The following is a 15,748-nucleotide window of genomic DNA, read 5'->3' as shown; positions in this document are numbered from 1 at the left end:
AATTTATCTTGAAACTCCTCAGAAGACACTATCAAATTCTTACCATCCCCTTGCTCTTTTTCCTTTCTCCTTCTATTTGGAGATATCATTTGACCTCAGAGATGTAGCAAAACACTATTGTTAGAGCTTTCTAAATTGTCTCTATGTTGAGGCTTCATGTCCTGTGATTTGATCTGCCATCTCATTTAACTCTACTGTCTTAGTCAGGGGGTTGGCTCTCATCTCAAGCACAACTTGCTGTCTCAAACTTCATTGCCACTGACAGCAACTCACATCCCTTTCTGCCACTCAGGTCTCTCCTCCATGCATCAGCTGAGCATTTCTGCCTCTTCCTCCACATTTTCCAAGTCTACACCCTAGTCTGCGTATTAACAATGCATTGTGTTAATGAGATATACTAGCTGTCATGATGAAATGTGTCATTTAACTGATGATGTAGAAAACATAATATATGGAAAGATGATAGTAGCCAAATGCAGTATCACAGATCCCAAAAGTTTTCTGCACTACCTATGAAGGGCAACAGCTTGCCCGTACCTATGAAGGGCAACAGCTTGCCCAGCGCTGAATGAACCCATGTAAAAGGGTACAATTGTTAATTAACTTACATCTGTAAGAAACATTAATCTTTTTGCAGAATTAGAGCCTACACTATGCTGCTTATTTCATAGACTTGGATGTTCACAGCAATATTTATACTGAATGTGTCACTGAAAGAGATCCTGAATTTCAGCTGGATTTTGGGAGTTCGTAATTTTTCAAGAGTTTGTCATATGAACCTGCTGACAACTTTAGCTGCTATTCTTCTTCAGCATCCCTCAGCAAAACCCACATGGAATTTCCTGGGTTGATATGCATCACACGCCTCTCTGCTTAAGATTGAAGTCTGTGGTAGGCAGTACAAACATGAGTTTCTTAAACTAATGGCAAAAGAATCCATGTAGAATTCACAAACTGAAGTCCAAAAGCATACAGGTCTAAAATGGTGTTTCTTTACTGCAAAAAGAAGCAGTTTTGTGTTTCAAAGTTGCTCCGGTCCTGGATAAAACTAAATGTTTTTTCCAGTCATTTCACTTGTCCCTTTATTTAGTTATTTATGTTTTTTTCCTTCCTGTGCTCTTGTCTCTCTCCAGAACTGAGCTCAATGACACTTTGCTAATTTTAAGAAAGTGAACAATCTCTTTTTCTGGCATATGATCACCAAGTGGGCACATTTCACTAGAACTCAGATCTCAGGTCAGTTTTGTATGTAACATGTTTGGATTTTTAACAGCACCCTCAGATTCTCCAAAAGTGGGAGTGGGAAGAGGAAAAGGGTCTCATGACCTTCAGGTGGATCCCAGCATATCCATACTCCATCAGCCTCTGTGGGCCTTAGTTGCACAATAACATGTCCAGCAGCAACATCGGGTGGAAAATGAAATTTCCAAACCTCTCAGAACATCAAATAAGTTTATTCAAGTTCCTGATTTGAACAAAGATTCATAGAGCTCTTATTTTATCTGGACTTTTTTCACCTGGCCTTGAAATAACACTGGTTTTTGTTTTGCTTGAAAAGGAAAAAATTCTTAGCATGTGTGTGACTCAGAAAAAACTCTGTTTGTTTTCTGCAATAAGTAAACGATGAATCATTGGTGGTTTACCACATTTATTTCACTGCACATGACATGTGTTGTGCAGTTAAATTTGGTAAGTCTTATTACCTCAAGGCCTGATTCTGCAGCCCTTGCTTGCACTGGTGCCTTTAGAGGCGTCTGCAGAGAAGAAGTCTGACTGAAGTGCTAAGGAGCCAAAGCCAGCGGGTTCATTCCTATGCCATAGGGCAGGGATGCTGAATTTGTCCCTCCAGAAAGAACAACTTTCAATTAACAGTGCAATCCAACAGCTTCACGGAAGGCTAGGCTGGAAATATGAGTATATTTCAGAAACTGGAATAAGCTAACATCCTGGTGCTCCTCCCGAAGGGAGAGGAGACTGAGAACAAATAGACTGAGAAAGCCTATACATTTCAGGATGCAGTAATCCAGTTGTAATTAGCTGGTCTCAGCGAGGGTCTCCAGCCATCCTTCAGTGTGGCGGCTGCACAGGGTGATCAGGCTACCTTGGATCACCATAAGCCACCTATTCCTCCCCCCTCCAGGGGTCACACCCGCGACTGTTAACTTTAGATGCTTCTTCTTCATTTTAAGAAAGGCTGTTTAAAGTGCTCATACTTTGTTTTACTGTAGGGAACAGGTAAAAGATGGACCAGATGACTACATAGTCCCTTTCTATCACCGATTCCTGAAATTTCTTCTCTTTGTTTTCCTGTTAACCCTGCCAGTGCCCAACTGTGTGATACAAGTAGCAGCTCACAAAGCAGTCAGTAATACGGGCTTACACTTATATAGCATATGGCAGAAAAACTCAGAGCCTTTTCTTTCTTAACTAATGAAATATAAAATAGAAGAGTAGTCGTTTTGGAAAAAAAAAGCCATTTGTGTTTTGATATACTGGCAGATATTAAAAGCTTCCAGTAGGCAGGAATCCTGCCGTGCAGATTTGGTGAATGACTCATATTGTTCAGGCAATGGACAAATTAAGTGGGATGAACAAAGAATCAAACCATGTTGTGATTCATCGCTTGAAATGAAACTCAGGGCATTCAGGAAAATGCAATCTAGCTGTTTTTTACACCTTGTACTTCTTTGGTGACAAATGAGGCCCAAACCATCAAAATGAACAGCTTTGATAATTCTGATGCTATGTTCACTTAGGAAGGAGACTTCATCAGAAACATTCTTGTAGACAGGTCAGGGTCAGAATCCATGCGGTGCGGTGTTTAACCTAATGAAATTGATGACTTCTGGATTCAGCCATTACTTCAGTAATGAGAATGATGAAGCTGATGAAGGATAAACTGAACAGAATATTTTTTCAAGCAAACTGATAAATGGAAAAGAGATTTGATACTGTTAAAACAATGATAATAAAGAGGATGAAAATCATTGGTGTCTGGTTGCTAATCATTATGCCATATGCTAGCAAACCTTCAGAGTTTATATATTTGCTTCAAAATGTTTTACCTGGATAAATGTATTTAAAGGTTTAATGCATAAGATTTAGTGCCCTACAAATCTTCACAGCAGCTGACAGCTTCCTTGCCGTTCGAAGAGATGAGCTTGGATGATGGAAAATAAAGGTCTCCCTAGGGAGACCAGATGGGGTGAGAATGATGAGGGAAAAGGATTTATCATGAGATGATTTGAGTTGAGATTTAGAGTGAAAATTACCAAACAAGATAGGGACTTACAGATGTCACTTCTACAAACCAGGACAATCAATAAGGACTCAAACACCAGATTCAAGCAAGGAAGAAGGAAAACTGATGTCTTGGCTATAGAAGCATGCTCTGGAATTTAACTTGCTTTACCATACATACAAACATAGTTTGTTTGGGAAGTGTGTGAGGGGCTGGATGGGAGGAGGTAAGGAAACTGTGATGCTCTGAGAAACCTGAAAAAGTGTGAGTGCAAGCTCTGTGTCTTTCAGAAAAACTCATCCAAAGAGGAGCTGAAACACAAAACACTCCTTGGACCACTTTCTGATCTTTCCTTAGGGATGTGTTTTGGGCTCAGAGGACATCTCCATATATGCTAGCAATCAAGTAGTCACAGCTACAGCACTGGTTTCTCTCAGGGTTAATCTCCTCCCTTACTCCCGGTTCTAGCCCTACAGTGAAGTCATTATATTGAACCTCTGACATCCCAATAACTTCCATAGCAACAGAGAATGATGTCCTAAACACAAGATGAGGTGCTTAAGAAGAGTCCATGTAAAAGAGGAAATCAGGTTGCGAGGGCAAAGGCTGTCAGCTGGACACACGCGACTCACCTGCCTGCCCCGCTCCGGTGAGGGAAGAGCAAAGCCGCAGTAGTAAAAACTGGTGAATGGAGAGCCAAGCTGGTGATTCAGTTGATGGCACTCCAGGGAGGCATTGTTGGAGCCCTGTTATGCTTCACCACTGAAGGCAATTTTTGTCTGGTTTCCTTCTGCCAAAGTGCTGCATACTTAAGCTGTCTGTGCTATCCCTCAGTAGGCTCGGCTTGAGCACTGACAAAAGCAGTACCATAGCTAAGCAGGAGTATAATGCTTCCTGTACTCAATGCACTTCAGCCAAATTCGTGGTTCATTGTAATCTAAGATGGTCATACAGTAATTTAGACCCCCTTGAACTCATATTCCCTTATGCAGTTAGATTTCCTGAAGATAAAGCCCTGTTGACATGGGAAAGTTTTACTGGTTATACAGAAAAAGTTAAAGTTAAGCTGGTGTAGCCACACCCTGAATATCTTTGAGCATGTGGAGACTCCTTCAGGTGTAAAAGTGACCTTTTCAGTTTAGCCTATACCTCTTCTTGTGCTAAACCAGAAAATTCATATTGATATTTTGTTAAAGGAGTACCCTTTCTATCTGAACATAGACAATCTTTACTGAGTTGGTAATATTAAGAGTCCGGATGCCTTGGAAAGTCTCTGGGGTCACGTGGGTGCATCTGGAAGGTGACTGAGAGTTGCAAAGTTATGAGCCTAACCACTGTTGCCAAACTGGTGTGCTCTAAATTTATCACCATTGTTTACTACAGATTGTCTTTTTCATCAGCCATGTAATTAGTTTCTCTAGGGTATTTTAAACAGAAAATAGGTGACATATCAAATAGGTAGTACATCTTTTCTAACTTGAACTAGCTAAAGGTTAGCATCAGCTTAGTCTCAGCTGGTTCAGGAAGCTCTTTGTAGTCATATAAGGAGATCAATATTCCCAGAGGACAATCAGTGCTGTTGCGAGGGTAGATTTTCTTAGGGAGAGCTGGAAGCATATTCTTGACACAAAGGGTCCCTGTCCAGTATTGTCTTTTCACAAGGAGGGGAGGTCAACTACTGTAAGAAAAAAATCTGCCAAATTTTTTAAAATATGGACAAAAATATGTATTCTATTCTGGCTGAACTCTTGGAAATCCTTGATGGTTTTTGGCTGAGAAGTTTAGAAAGAATACTTTGTTAAAGGCAGCTCAAAATTCAGTCTGAAACAGCTTAAGTGGTTAAAGTTTAACAATTTTCTGAGCTACTGAAAACACACGGTGGGAAAATTGCTGGACAAACTTAATGATAGTTGGTACTATTGATGGTTGATGATGTAAATTCTTGTATCTGGATAGAAGTGATTTCTGTGGTTTATAGATGTAGATGCTCTTATTGTACAGATACAGCTCTAATCCGCCTGGAATCCCTGAGTTTCTGGCCTTTGTCATACCTTGTGATAGTCTTGGTAAACAGTCCACTGATTAGTGGTGTTTTTGTTGGACTTGGTTTCATGGATTGCTTTCTTTTTCTTGTACTACACAGGCAGCTCAGCGGGAGTCTGCAGCTTAATTAGTTTCCCTATCTTGATCAGAAATCAAGGTTAGATACAGTTACCCTAATTTAGATATCTACCTTGTTCCTATATTTTATGAATCTGTTGAAGTAGCTCTCCCAAATTAACTGTACTACTTGCCATTGTAGTCAACAGAAGAGGACAGGTGACTTTGAAGGTTTCCAGAAGAGAGGCTAAGTGGTCAGACCTTTTCTCTCTGCGGCCCTTCAAAGACACCTGTGTTTCTCCTTCTGACTGTAAAGGGAATTTAAGCACTAACTCAGTGTCACTAGGTGCCTAAAATTTAGGTGCCAAGTGAGTGTTTGAACGAAGCCAACACAATTCTGTTTCAGATTTATGGAGTTTAACACTGTATGAATGCATATATATGCACATATACACACACACACACACATATATATTTATGGATGCCTTTATCCAAGTTGGCATGCTTGTTTCAAGATCTTTTTATTTATAAATATCAAAAGTTTGTATGGAAACCTGCCAGGTAACTGTGGTTTTGTATTTCTGATTTCCATTTTAACACAGTTCACAAATGCTATGCCTCCCAGAAGCACTAGCTTTCTTACCTCTTATTAAGTTTTCTGATCTGGCCTCATTGTGTCTGGTTTGCATTCTTTTTTAGCCATCAGAAATTTACTGCCAAAAAGTAGCACATTTCAAACTGCACAAGTTACAGAAGCAACAGTAGATGATTCATTGGTTGAGCTTTAACTTGAGTACTCCAAGAAAATACCATGCATGGATCTTTGTGGTAAGGGCAGCAGATGTAACATTTTCCTTTTGTGACAATTACTTATTATAAATTTTAGCTTTTAAGTCTTGATTGCACTGTAAAGAGGTGTGTCTCCACCATTGTCCATGTATGGTAAAGACGTACTGTAAAATCCATGCTTTATATTTAAACCAACCCTTTTGCCTGCCAGTGAACAGAAGCCAAGAAAAATAGTTGTGAATATTTCATAAAGCCAAATGTTTTGTGTGCAACTTTTTCTGAAATTAAGCTGCTACCTAAATTGGGTAGCAAATATTAGTTCTAGCCAGCTATGGAAGAAAAACGAACTTGATTTCATCTTTTAAGCTCACCACAACCCTTTAAATGGTTCCTCCTGTCATTTGGAAAAGAAAAAAAAAAAACATTTTAAGCAGGCATATATTTATTCCAAAGCACTAAAAAATCAAAACTTACAAAAAAATAAAGAGAAGTTGTTCACAAAATGTAAACACACAGTATATATTTCACATGTTTTTCTGTCAAGACTCAAAACCTGAATCCCTCTGGCTAATTTTGGTAATTAAATATCCCATGACATTCTTCATCTGATAGTGTCAGACTTGTGTATTCTGGCAGAAACCTAAATGTTGAACTCTTCCTAGCGTAAGAAGACACATCTCAAACTTCATTTTGGTTCCCAATTTATCCAAGCACTAGTTATGTGTTTGGTTTTAAAGCATATAAATGGACCCATTGAAACTGATGTGCTGTGAGAGTTACTTGCTAGACAAATGACCAGATCTGACTTTGACTGCATCTGTGCAACTTGACAGAAGCTAATGGTACTGACGAGATATAACTAACTGAGGGTAGAATTTGGCCCTGGTCCCGTGCTTGTCATAACTTACCATACTAAGCTGAATGTTAAAGGTTTTGTACAAGGAACTCCATGCAGAACTCTGGTGATTAATGTGATCTGGATGCAGAAATTCCTGTGGGCTACAACTGAAAATTCATTCCTCTATTTTGATGGCTGTTCATTTTAATATAGGACTTTGATACCACATTGTGCCGACAACTGTGGAATAGTCTGGCTACTTATATTTATCACTTTAAACTTCTGGAGACTTGTGAAACCATTATGGAAGCTAGGCATTGTGCACTGCAGGCAATTCCAAAGTACCCAGAAGCTTAAAGCTGTTGTTTACTCCTTCCCTTGAATTTTGACAAGTCCTGAGAGATGTTGTTTAAGCTTCTGTAGGGAGTATTAGTAAATTTGAAAGGAAGCTAAAAAAGGATAATCCTGTTTATGTACGTACTAGTACAGTTGTGGCAGACAATTAATAACATTTTCCTTAGCTAACTTACACAAAACCAGAACCATGATCCATTATATTGGGAAAGGTAAACCCTAGACAGGTCTGTTTCTCCTATGGGATGTTTTACTAAAGAAAGCATGGCATTATCCCGATGGGACATTTGAATCTATTTCACACATTATGAGCTGCTAATTTGCTGTCAGAACAGCCCCAAAGGCTTTCCTTCAGATTGGGCTGGCAGCAACAAAGTGAGCTGGAAATGTTAATGAGATGAAGGCCATTTTAGCTGCTTTTTTTCCCATCTTTTACCTGTAAAATACTTCTTTTAAAATTCTGAGTGGTCTACCTGAGCTGGCAGAGTGGTGATTCCAAGAAACTTGGCCTTTGATCCTTGAACTCTATGACTACATTTGTAATTCCACTGGTGAACAAACTACATGTGGACATTTAGTGCTGTGTGAGTGAAAGGGACTGAAAGATGGCAGACTGGGCATAATGTGATTACAGCTGCTTGGAGACAGCACTGTTTGCATGGCACAGATGTCACCTGCATGTATTGCTCCAGCAGTGTTTTTGCTAGAAGGTGAGGTGGGCTGGAAAGATAATACCTTCAGTCCTTGTGGAGCAGCAACAAAGTGCTGCAGAGCGTTTCTTCTGGTCACCTCCATTTTCTGCTACTGCAGAGAAGATCATAGAATCACAGAATGGTTTGGGTTGGAAGGGACCCTAAAGATCATCAAGTTCCAACCCCCCTGCCGTGGGCAGGGACACCTTCCACTAGACCAGGTTGCTCAAAGCCCCATCCAACCTGGCCTTGAACACTGCCAGGGAGGGGGCAGCCACAGCTTCTCTGGGCAACTTGTTCCAGTGTTTGTTTCATCACCCTCAAGGTAAAGAATTTCTTTCTAATATCTAATCTAAATCCACCCTCTTTCTGTTTTAAACCATTACCCCTCGAACTATCACAACTCTCCCCAATCAAGAGTCCCTCCCCATCTTTCCTGTAGGCGCCCTTTAAGTACTGGAAGGCCACAATAAGGGCTCCCTGAAGCCTTCTCTTCTCCAGGCTAAACAACGCCCACTCTCTCAGCCTGTGCGCATAGGAGAGGTGCTTCAGCCTCCTGATGATCTTCAAAGATGGGAAAGGGGAAGGAGGAAGAAGGAGCCATTTTCAGATACAAGCCTCATCTAGATGCTGTTACAACATGCAGGAGTGGATACACTAGGCAAAAGCAAACCATGATTTGTACTGTTGCAGCTTAGTGAAAGGAGGCTGCTGTGGTGTATTTTGCAAACTGTCGGGCTTTCTGTCTGTCTGCGCTGCATATCTTCATCAACGCAACTACTGACTGCTGAACGTTGGTGCAGATCAGCCTTTCCAATCTCTGGCCCAGCAACTCCTCTTGAATGGAACGGTCGGGGAAGTGAATATGGGTTAAATGCAGAAGGCTGTCATCTTCCCATAAAATCCAGAACTTGTCAATACCAGAAGAGAAGAGAATTTGTGGGACATGTTGGCAGGAGTGCAACCCAAGTGGAAAATAGGTACAGGAATGCCAGCTGAATTGCACTCTTTAACTTTGTGAGCCAGTTTCTGTCCTCATAGGGTGCAAATCTGGACCAGCTCTCCTGACTCCAGTGAAGTATTTCAGGATTTATATCTTCTGAGTGGAGCTGAATTTGGCCCTCTCTTGTGCAGACTGGAGTTATACTGTCACTCCACAAACTCCAGTATTTTTAGCAGCAGTTGTCACATCTAATCAAACACAAAATTTATTGGGATGAAGTGAGAAAAGTGCATGGTTCAGGAGATTTAAAGCCAAAATTCCAAACATTTTATCCTGTCTCTGTACTGACTGATATGTAAAGAAGGTTGTATGTGTAGTGCGTATCTAAGAGTTATTTACTGGTACTTTTATGCTGTTAACAACATTCCACTTCTGAAATCTCTAGCAGACACCTCCTATCCTGAGACTAGTTCATTAAAAAAACCCCAAACCAAAAAACCCAAACCCTCAACAATTATATATTATCTTTAAAGTGAGCCATTCTCCATGTTAATTCAAAGACAAACCATGTTCATTTAGCAAGAAAGCAGGGACAATATTATGTAATTTGTTTTCCAATGCAAATTCCAAGTCATAAATTCTCACGAGTTTTTAGAAAGTATCCAGGACCCAAGAGCTGATCATATAAATTAGCTGATAAGAGAGTTAGAAAAAGAGATAATAACAGTAATTCATAAACAGAACCATGTGTACACATAGGGAAACAAATTTGGTTCAGTAGGCTATTCCTTATTTTCTGTTAATTTCTGATTATTCGCTCATCTTTATCTTTTAATTCCCCATATCAAATCTTTTCAATTCATCATCAGCTATGGAGATTGGCTGACATATGTGTGCCTAGTCCAATCTGGCATGCAGCAATATCACAGTTGGAGGTATTTTGTGGAAAAAAATGACCTATCCAGAGTGTATTGTCAGTTATTCAAATGATATAAAGTCCGTAATCTTGAAGAACTGATTTTTAGGCACTGGTGTATTCTTTTTCCACAGCTTTAAGGAAAAGGATTGGAATAAAGCAAGAGGTATCAAAGAGGTGAATACATTGAGAATCCTGAATTTTGAGTGAAAAACGCAGTAAGTACAGCCTCCCATACTCATTAATTTACTGTGGGACTATTTGGAAATTTATCTTAAGAGTTTGGTTACTGTTGTGAGACTGATTTCTTGAGAAGAAATTTTAAGTCTGTGTTGCAAAGAGTGGCATGGGAATGCCAGGTGAGACCATCATCTCATCTTCCATTTGTTCTTTGAGAAAAACCTCAAGTTTTGTGGTTCCTAAAGCAAAGAGGCAAGTATCTGTGAAAAGTGACTGAAAGTGAGACTGGCATGAGGTTACAAATTCGTAGTTAAATCTTTAAGAACTAATTGTAGTGGGAGACAATCAGGAAGGCAAACTTCAAGGTTGTGCCTATTTTTTTCTTGGGGTATTTCAAAGATCTCAAGGTTTCCAGTTACTTCTTACGCATCATTCTAGAAAAGTTGTATATGTGCAGTTGCATACCACCCCCACCCTTATGTGGTCCCACTGATGTTTCTAACTGAGGTTGTACAGCCTGAATCACTCCATACATGTTAAAAGGAGTCATGCTGGCCTTGAGGAACCAAATGAATTCTGCCTTTTTTCCATTTCATATCGTACTAGTGCTTGAATGGCAGAAATGTGGAACAAGATAGTCCATTCAGTTGCACATTTTCTTAGATTAAATGAGGTGGGTGAGCATGCTTTAGCATGGGTTTGAATATCAACAGCTTGCAAACAGGCAGTCTCTATGGGAAAAAAACCTCATAGAAAAAGCAAAAGCTTTTGCTGTAAAATTTTACTTGATAGTTCATTTTTTTAACCCTTTAAACATCATAGAAAGAATAAAAGTTTACTGGTAGGAGTGGGGTGAGGGACTGCAGCAGCAGTACCTTGTTTCCACTGTAAATCTAGTATGGGAGAAAGAAGTGTGGAGAAGGGTAAGTGAAACATGGTACATATGTTCTTAGAGAAATACAAAGAAAAATAACTTCCAAGAAGATTTATTTGGCTATGTTCCAGGCTGGGGAGTATTTCTCTGCTTGAAGTGAACCAGATCGCTGAAAGAAGAAGAGGGTCTGACTTGATGGTTCCAGTGACAACTTGCTTGGTAATGGAGCAGAAGGAGCTCTGCCATCCTTGTGCTCATTTTCCACATTGAGTGACAAGCCATCAGCCTCCAGGGGAGCCTCAGACAATCTTGGGGTGAATTCAGTCATTCAAGGTGCTGATAATGTGTAGGCTGTGCTTTCCCATTCCTTCACTCAGTATTCATCTGGGTTTCCGCTATGAAAGTGCACATACATTTACACAGACCAGTAGAAGAATCCCAGAGAAGTTGTGGCTGCCCCCTCCCTGGAAGTACTGAAGGCCAGGCTGGATGGCACCTTGAGCAATCTGGTCTAGTGGAAGGTGTCCCTGCTCATGGCAGGGGGGTTGGAACTAGATGGCCTTTAAGGTCCCTTCCAACCCAAACCATTCTATGATTCTATGATCCACTTGAGATGACCCTTCCCATGCACCTTGTGCCTTCCTCTCCCCAGGACACACATCTTATCCTTTCTCTCAAGAGTGGCTGATCTGGCTCAAGTCCTCTCCCACCTGAAACTCCAGTTTCTCAACACAGGCGCTGGCAGACAGCCCCTTCTCCATCTGCTCCTCTCACCTCCCACCTGGACATCCCAGTTTTGGCCCCCTCCAGGGACCTTTGCCCCAGAGGTTTGTTCCCTCTCACCCTTCTCCCTTACTTCCATTGCTTTTTCAAAGCACACTCCTGCAGTATCTTTGGCTGTCACTTGCTGTCCTAGAGCTACAAGAACCAGTTGCCATTTTGCTAGCCTTAAGGGTCCTTTTGAACATATATCTACCTCACTGGATACTCCTCCTGGAGCAGTAGCACTTCTAACTGTACTTTGCAGGAGGTGACTCAAATCCCATCTCAGTGGGATCTCCACAGAGACCCAGATCCTTTCCTGGCCCACCTTCCTACCACATTTCTAACAAGATCATTGTTAATACATTGGGTAATATATTTTCCTTCCGTATTTCAAGTTGTCTTTCCCCCATACATCACTCATAGACAAGTCTGTCAGATCTCTTTGGATGTCCTGTTATCTGAGATCAGTGTTGTACAGCATGGCCTGTAATGCATGAAATTGGAGCAAGCTGTATGCTTATGCCATGCAGCGTGGCTAATCATTCTCAAATGCTATCATCAGTTATCTTGGAGCAGTTAAAAAAACAGAAAAGGACTCAAGCAGCCTGTGGCTGATCTAATCTTTAAAATCAGGAGAGACTTTGCAGTGATTAAAGAGCCATTTCCTGACTACATATTGATATGAGTTGCTTCCAAGTCAAATATGAGGGAGACTGACAGGCATTCAGTCTTGGTCTGATTGGCAGGTCCCAGCCCCATGAACAGCGATCTCTTTCCTGCTCTTGTTTAAAGGCATTCTGGGGTGGTCTGTATTTAATACATAGCCATCTCAAGTAATGGTCCTGGTATTTTCTATTGTAATTGACAAAATTGCACACTTTAATTTTCAGCATCCATAAGGACAGGTGGAAAGTTTTATTCAGAAACTGAAGGCTTCATGTTGTTTTCCAATAGCTTCCAGAAGTCGGTCACTTTGGGAGCAATTCTATGTTCTGAGAAATGCCAGAAAAAAATGTGTGCTGAAAATTTCTCCAATATTATCACAGAGCACTGAGTCCTTTTTAATGTAACTCAATAAGGCAAAGCATTGCATGCATGAACAACAACATTGTTGTGGGACACTGATCTTTGAAATCTAGAGAGAACCTTTACAAGCCCTTGATCAGGGTAGGGGCTACAGCATGGGGATAATGCTCATGAAAAGAGTTTGATCCAAGTATTTCTACTAAATTATTGGGTGGTCATGGCTTTGTCATTTTACCCCTACAAGGATCAAGTTTCTTCATCTGTGAAATGGAGACTGTGATAGTGACCTCCTTCATAAAGGATTTCAGGATCTTCTTCAAGTTTATGAAAAATATTTTGCAATATGGTGCTCAAAGTAACAGGAAACTCAGACTCAGTGATTCAGCGCTCTCTTCCAGTTCTGCATTCCTGAGGATGTAGGAAGGTCTATGTGAACTCAATGTTTTTATTAAGGATGGCCTGGATTATGAGTTTACAATAGATAATCATGTACAAATGGTCTTCCATTTTTAGATTCCCTTCCCTTCAGAGGCTGCCTCACTGCACTGACATAGTTTTCCACGTAACTTCATTGTGGCTTTAGGCAGGGACAAAGTACTTGCAGCTCTGGAAGACTTAGTGCTGAAACCTCCTCAGTTGCAAATGTTCACAGAGTCCTGTGCTTTCCTCAGAAATCAAGTCACTCCTGCTCCCATTCCTGTATCTCATATAATTTCCCTTCAGAAATCCCAAGCCTATCCTAACAAATCACTAAATTCACAAAAATATCCAGAGTACTCAGGGAAAACTGCATTAGAGAGTCAGTCTGGGTTTTTTCTCCCATCTTGTCCAGATCTGATACCGAAGACAAAAAGGAATTTTGCTGTCCGGATCATTGTCTTTCAGTTATTTACTTTGTTTTATTGCTAACAGCTAATCAATTAAAATAAAACCAAATACTTCTCCAATCTCAAATGAGAATAGTTTGTGCGTGCTTTTTTATATGAAAGATAGTTGATGGTTACAATCCCAGGCAAACAAAAGTTTGCTGCAGTGAACTAAAAATGTACAAAGACACGAAAAAGAAAAGGGTTGAGGGATTCAGGAAGAAAAAAAGGGCTTCAGGGAGTCATTGTGCTATTTGCAAAGCAAAACTGCCGTTTCTGTAAACGATTATTTAATTGTTGATATGAATTTAGCCTGGTGATAAAATTTTTTCCTGGCTCTGACAGACATTCTCTAGTGGAAAGAAATAAATCTGGTGAGTTTGAATTATGCGCAATTGGATCACTGATTTACTCTAACTTCAACATCAGTTGGATGTCATCGTACTTTCTGTTATACTTCTATATATGAAAACGCAACTTGCAAAGTATTAAAACTGATTAAATGTGACATCCCTCAGCATAATGCTAACATAAAAGGCAATTTCAAACTGTGGGACCCACCTCTTGAGTGTTTTGCTGTTCTCATGGAGGCTGGAAAATGTGCTTTTGTCTCAGAGAAGGTCTTTTGCTATCTACAAGTGATGAAAATATGTTACAAACTATAGTTTGTCTGAGTGCAGGACAAAACCTGAAACATACTCAGCAGGAAAAAGTAATCAGAGTTATCAATAGGAAGAAGTTAATGTTGAGCTTCTGTGGGGTTGGACTTCTCCCTGATCTTCCTTTATTTTCATCTTCTCCATCCTAGTCATTTAGGATTTCTTCCTCATTAGGTTCAGTAGATGTTGCTTGCCTTATGCAAGAAGATGTTGTCTTAAAACAATTTCAGAGGAAAGTTCAGCCTGTGGCTTGTTACTGCCATTATTTATTTTGAACAAGGTCCAGGATTATAAGGCACATGGACAATCAGGCTATGGATAAAATGATTAGGATAGGGCTGACTCAGACCTGTTAGTCTGGCAAGGACTCAGCAGTGTATATTCCAGAAAGTGAACTCCCTAGGAATAATTTGCCTTATCAGAAGCTTTCATAATTCTGTATGAGATGATAGTGGATGGAAATAATCCTGCTTGAATCAAGGATGTAATTTTTTTCCCATTTTTTGTACCTCCAGAGGTGAGAACTGTAGTCATAGATACATATAATGATTTTATTTCTACCCTCTTTTATATTTATGTCCAACACTCCTCTTGCTAAAGGAGCTGAATCAACAGTTCGCATTTATCTAATTGTGTGAGCCTAGGAAAAAATCTGTCACTGCTGTCTGAATTCTTCCACATGACAACTTGTGAAAAGATGTAGCAGTTTGATTTCCTTAGCTAGTTGTCTTCTCAGTTCTTATCGCTTCGACTTCCAGTTCAGGAAAACAGATAAACTGAAGTTAAATTTTGCAAGAATAATCTGAATTTACCTGAATGAACTGAGCACATAATATATGCAAAAGTGTTAACCTGGTAAAGAACAGCTCCTTTTTTTTTAGGATTCGTTTCAGCATGTTAATGGAAGTTGGAGACAGTGTGTACAAAAATAAATGCAGATCAAACCAACTTACTTGATTTGTATTTATGCTGCTAAGTATTTCATTATCGAAATGGAATTTCTAAGTTATGAAAAGCAGAAAGAGAAACTGAAAAAAAATTAAGGCTGAATGGGGCTACTTTATTATATATGTCTACCTTCTCTGGGTTGCATCCAGGAATTAAATTATTTGTGGGGTTTTTTGGTTCTGTTTTTTTTTTTTTTTTTTTTTTACATAGACATTTCCCCACCATGCTATAACACAGTAAAAACAAACAAAAAAAGGCAACAAAAACCTACCATGCTTCATCTCCAGAAAGATTTAACACTGAGATAACTATCATGAAGAGAAAACAATAATAATGCATTGCATTTATTTAATTTACTAGTACATTCTGTTTTGCCTTGAGTTGCTCATAAAAATGTGTGCAAGGAGTGTTTAGCCTAAAAACCACTTCTAAAGAGAAATGTTAAAAAATTGAGTGTGATGGAAATAGTCTTTGAGTTACTTCAATGATAAGGACATTTCATCATATTTTTAACAGGCATTTTTTCTGAAACTGTTTTGAAACAATTATCTATTTTC

This window comes from Leptosomus discolor, chromosome 2 (assembly GCF_034619465.1).
Source record: "Leptosomus discolor isolate bLepDis1 chromosome 2, bLepDis1.hap2, whole genome shotgun sequence".
Lineage (NCBI taxonomy): Eukaryota > Metazoa > Chordata > Aves > Leptosomiformes > Leptosomidae > Leptosomus > Leptosomus discolor.
Note: the sequence above shows the minus strand (reverse complement) of the source record.